Here is a 6,000-nt window from a genome sequence, read left to right as displayed (position 1 = left end):
TGGTCCCCAGGCACTGCCAGGAGTCACTCCTGAGCGCAGAGCCAGGAATAGCTCTTGAGCACCATAAGGTGTGGACCAAATCTGAAAAAAAAAGGGGGAGTGGGTCATTTAAATTGTATGCAAAATATAAGTAATTTAATAAGATTGTATTTGATAAATCAAAAGGCATATACAATTTTTATTTTGGGCATGAGAGATAGCTCAAAGGGCAGGAACACAGGCTTTTCATGTAGAAGTCCTCGATTTGATGTCTGACAACACATGGTCCCCAAGCACATCCAAAATTACCCTCAAGCACTGAGCCAGGAGTAGCCCCCCTAGGCACCGCTGAGTATAACTCCCAAAAGCAAATTAAAAAAATTAATCTGCTAGATATTGTCCACTTCCTAGCATTGTTGATATCTTGATTAGATTACCCCAAGAAAGCAGTTATCTCAGCAATAATGAATTCTAGTTCAAGCAGTATATTTGAGTTGTACAAAGAATAGCAGCAAGCTAAGAAAGAAGGATTCCAAAAGGGGAAGGACTAAAGAAATATGGGCCGCTAAAGGGATGTGTTATTAAGTCAGCTACCCCAGTCTCAGAGAGTTCAGTTGCTCCTCAAGCTACCAAGATTATCCGCCTACAAGGCAGAGCCTGACAAGCTATCCGGGGCATATCCAATATGCCAAAAACAGTAACAACAAATCTCACAATGGAGACGTTACTGATGCCCGCTCGAGCAAATCGATGAACAACAGGAAGACAGTGCAGTGGGTGACTAGACCCTTATCCCAGTGGGAAATTAAAAGAAATCAGTACTGGATTTTCATACCAAGTGGTGAGGAAGTTTGCATATCCTGAGTCATTGCCTGAAGGCTGCTTTGGGAGTTTGCAGGTGTGAGATGAAATTGGGAGGCAAGGTCCTTGTGCAGTCCTGCTGGTAGGCAGAATGGCCTTCCAGAGTTCAGGAAAATCCCTCAGGCAAAGTGATTACATCTGGATGCTTTGAGTCCCTGAAAACATTCACAGTCCTGGACATGGTCTAGGCTTGGCCAGGAATAAAGTAGTGTTTCCCCAGATTTTCACTTCGTAGCGTCATCAAATATTTACACTTGCTAATTTTCTAGGTGAAAAATGGTACGAAGAGTACTAAGTAAAGCAAAAAAAAAAGTAACTGTAGCTTTAATTTTCTTTCTTGTGACATTTTAATTTATTATTAGTTACTATCTTAATCTTGAGTTCCTGGAGTGAGCAGATGCCATGGGCTACACTAGCACGCGACAGGGATGAATGGAGATGTTACTGGCGCCCGCTTGAGCAAATCAATGAGCAATGAGATTACAAGTGATACAAGTGAAGTGATACTATCTTAATCTCAATGTTTGTATTTATTGTAGTGTAGTATTGTGGTTATAATAATATGAAATCTATGGTTTTCACATTCATAACTATAGCACTTCACCACTACCAAAGTGTCCAAGACCATCCACTACTGTCCTTATGCCACTTCTAGTCCACCTCTTCCTTTCCTCCCAGCTAGTACCCACCACTTGGTAATCTCAGTTTTGCAAAGTTTAATGGTTTATCATTATTCAATTATGTCTATTACTGTGTTTTGTTTCTCTATTATATATCACAGGTGAGTGAGATCATCTCATTATTCTTCTCCTATCGACATTTTACTTAACGTGATGCCCCGCAATTCCGTCCAAGTTGCACTGAACTGCAAGATTTCACCTTATCTTATAATTACATGGTATTTTATTATATACATAACTTCTTTATCCATTCAGTCATTATTGGATATTTGAATTATTTCCATATCCTGGCTATTGTACAAAGTGCTGCAGCGAACATAGGTGTGCATTGCAGTTTTAACTTTATATAGATTGTGATTCACATTGATTCAAAAATCATTTAAAACATTTATGTAATACTATACCTAAATTTTTAATATTCCAGAAAATCATCATACCCTCATGCTACTTTATAGGTGCTTTTGTTGTTTGAATTTTAAAAAGTACAGAAAGGAGTAAAGAAGTTTACTGATTAGTTCAAAAGAAATGGGAATGGAATTTGATCTCTGATTTTTGTACCTCCGAATTCATGTTCTTTCAGTTGTACCAATGTGTTTTTCTGGAAAATCTTTTATTTTCTGCATGACTGCAAACAGACCAGCTACTTAAGCACTTAAAAAAAAAAAGCTATAAAACAAAGGATAGTGAATGTCTGTGTCTCCCCAGCATCTATTCTCTATTCTTCTGACAGCATGAACATGATCACCTGGGAATTTGTTAGAAATGTCACTTCTTGGACTTTACCCTAGGCCTATTAAATCAAAAGTTCCTGGGTTGAGATGCAGCAACATGTGCTTAAATTAGCCCTTCATGTAACTAATTCATGTTAAAGTCTGAGAAACCTTGGCTTAAGGTCAAGGAAGTAGGTGAAGCCATCTTACCATTGAGGGAAACCCTGCTTTCTAGAGACATGTAGGAGTTGGAGAGATAATATGGTTGCCAGAAGAAGTGCTTGCCATGCACCTGGCTGACCTGGGTTTAATCTCCGGCACCACATATGGTCCCCTGGCCACTAACTGGAATGATCCCTAAGTTGCAGAGCCAGGAACACAGGTTGGTGTGGCCCCAAGTCCCCCCCACCCCCAATAAAACACTGTGAGAGAGTGTCAAAGATATCATTTGAGTCTCTGAGTCAACTCACGCTTCAAGTTATAGCAACAGCTATATGTTAACTTACATGAGCAAATAAATTTTGTCTAGATTAAGTTGGGTTTCTGTCATGGCAACCAAACAAGTCCTGACAGTTGAGGGGAACATTTATTCCTACATATGCTTCAAGTAGAAAGATTCCCTTTCTAAGTTAGTTCTTGAGCTAATCAGCATCATCCATGAACTTGAAATAAAACAAAGTTTAGGGGGCCAAGAGGATAGTTCAGATACTTAGAGTGCCTGTCTTGTAAGCATAAGGCTGTGCGTTCACTCCCCATTGCTGCCCCGTGTGCCAAGTGTGATCCTGGTAGCCTAGCAGCTCTGATGTCTGTGATTTGGGGGTCCATAAGAAATTTCCAACTCTTCTATAGACAGGAGAGTGAACACTGCAATGGGCAACGCATCTCCAGTAAGCACTGCAACTGCAATGTACAAGCACCACAGCTCCTGGCCAGCATGCATGTGAGCCCCACAGCAACCCCCATCTGAGCACTACAGTGAGACTGTGCATTAGCTCCACAACACAAGTGAGATAACCAGTGAGCACCACAACTAATAGGCCGGCACTATAGCCAAGAATATCATGACCCCCAGTCATTGCAATAACACTCAAGAGAAGTGAAGTGGAGAAACATACATTGATTAGATCCTACCACAGACTTTTAGAGTCAGGATTCTGGAGGTGGATCCTGGTGATCTCTAGTACAGTATAAGCTCTCCAGGGGCTTTTAATATGCACTAAAATTTGAATTTCACTAAAGCAAGACCTCTCTCTCCACCTACCACTTACTCATCATGCTCTTTAAACACAGTATGTGTTATGCTGTTAATGAGTTTGGAAGAATGATCTGGGAATTCCCATAACCCTTCCCTTTGAGTCCTTTGGGAACTGCTTGATGGAAGTGGGATAGACTTTCTGTTCCTCAATGTGCTCAAGTTTTATGAAGGCAGGTCCTCGTAAAGGTGGCCTGAAGTTTTTCCAGCCCTGCCTGTAAGCTTATTCTGGGAATGGTATAAGCAAGTCGAATTGGCTGCAAATCTAAATCATAGTCTCCTGTCTAGCTCATATCAGTAGTAAAGCTGACATTTTGATCTCCATCTGTTGCTTTTCTGTGTCCTATTTTTGAATTGGTTCAGAACTTGGGTTGGGAAGAGGGCTGCTATTTATTAGCTGTTCAAATGGTCTAACCCTGATGAATATGGAGGTTGGAACAGAGAGTCTCTCTTCCAACATTTAGAACACCATCTTCCTCTTTCTCCTGGGCTCTTGCATGCACTGTGATGAAAACCTCATTTGTATTGCACCTAAGGGAGACAGAAGTATCCCATGCCCCATGGGGACACAGATGGGAAGATTGCAATCACAGAGCAGTTCCTTTCACTTCTCTTCTGAAACAATGACATTCCATGGGACAGAAACAGGGCCTCGAAACCACTGCATTTGAAAAGGCTCCCAGACACTGTCTACCTCCATTTCTCAGTTCTACCAGCTATTGAGTTGAAATTCATATGGCTGCATCTAAAGCTGTGCCCTTCAATCCCTGGGCTGAGTAAAGTGTGTGCTTATTATTTGAAAGAACAAAGATCTTGTCCCTGCTCACTCTCATTCCTCATTTTTCCTGAGTGTTTCATGAATCTTTATTTCCCCCACCTTCCATTTACTTTGCTTTTGTTTCGATGCCAAAGAATACTTGCACACGTGTATGCACACACTTGCACATGCATGCACACACACACACAATGACTATTGGTAGGATTTGCCTACCCTGCTTTTTTTTCTTCTTTAAAAAAATAATTTTGTCATTTGGGGCTTGCCTGCTTTGGCCTCCTGAGCTCTCAGCGCTTAGCTGTGGTGCTTGAACACATCCTGCTGGCAAAGCCCCTTGGGAGTCACTGTGGTGCTCACACACTTTTCTCCAGGAGTAGCACTCGGTCCACACATTCTCAGTTGTGGGGCTCACTGGGGGTCTCCCACTTTAGTCATGGTGCTTAAAGACACGTGCCTACTGTGCACCCGGAGGCACTCTGAGCTGGTGCTGGGGTCCCACTGGACTGTGCTTGTGCCCAGGCTCCTGCCAGGACCTCATTTACCACATGTAGAAGCACTGGGGATCCAATTCTGGAACATGGCTATACAGGCAGTATATTTGCAACTTTGTCTTCTTTGCCCATCACTGTCACTGTTGCTCAATGATTTGCTCTGTTTGCTCATCGATTTGTTACTGCTTTTGGCATGTTGAATATGCCACGGGTAGCTTACCAGTCTCTGCTGTGAGGGTGAGATATTCTCGGTAGCTTGCTGGGCTCTCCGAGAGGGGCGGAGGAATTGAACCTGGGTTGGCCACATGCAAGGCAAACGCCCTACCACTGTGCTATCGCTCCAGCCCCTCGGCTTTTTGGCTAAGATCAAGTGTAGTATCTTTGCCCATATCATTCAAAATTGTTCATGACAATCACACTATGTATTTTTTTTCTGACTGAAAATGAAGATTGGACTTCATTAAAATAAGAAACACATGCAAAAAACCACTATTATATTTATTTCAGACTTAAAAGAGAGTGGACTTCGTTAAAAAAGAAATTTCAGCATTAAAAGCCTACAAGAAGTGGGGCCTCAGTGATAGCACAGCGAGTAGAGTGCTTGACTTGCACACATCCTACCCAGCTTCAATTCCAGGCAACCCATTTGGCCCCTGAGCACAGAGCCAGGAGTAAGCGCTGAGCACTGCTGGGTGTGGCCCAAAAACAAACAAAAAAGAATTTTGCAAGACAATATAAATCCATGGCCTGGGATATAGCTCAAAGGGCTGGAATTCCTACTTGACATGTAGGGACCCCCAGTTTCATATCAGCACCACATGGTCCTCTGAACAGTGCCATGTGTGACCCTGGGAATCCCTGAGCATTGCTTTGGAAGTCCCCCCAAACAAAGAAACCAAAAAGCCACAGAAAGAAAATATTTACAAATCATAGATCTGATAAAGATATAATAATCATAATGTATAAAGCATTACAACCCAACAAGAAGAAGACAAACAATCTAATTAAACATAGTAAAGAACTTGACAGTTTTCCAAAGAAGATGCACAGATAAAAAAATAAGTATGTAAAAACATGGTCAACATTAGTCATTATGGAAATGAAGATCAAAATTACAATGAGATGCCATTTTATACTTCACAAGATGGCTATAATAAAAGCATAGCAAGTGTTGCTAATTATATGGGGAAATGAATGCTTTTACACATTGTTGGTTTTGAATGTAACATGGTACAGCTACTATCAAAAAACA

The sequence above is a fragment of the Sorex araneus genome, chromosome 6, assembly GCF_027595985.1.
Source record: "Sorex araneus isolate mSorAra2 chromosome 6, mSorAra2.pri, whole genome shotgun sequence".
Taxonomy (NCBI): domain Eukaryota; kingdom Metazoa; phylum Chordata; class Mammalia; order Eulipotyphla; family Soricidae; genus Sorex; species Sorex araneus.
The sequence above is the reverse complement of the archived record's forward strand: the minus strand, read 5'-3'. Positions refer to the sequence as shown.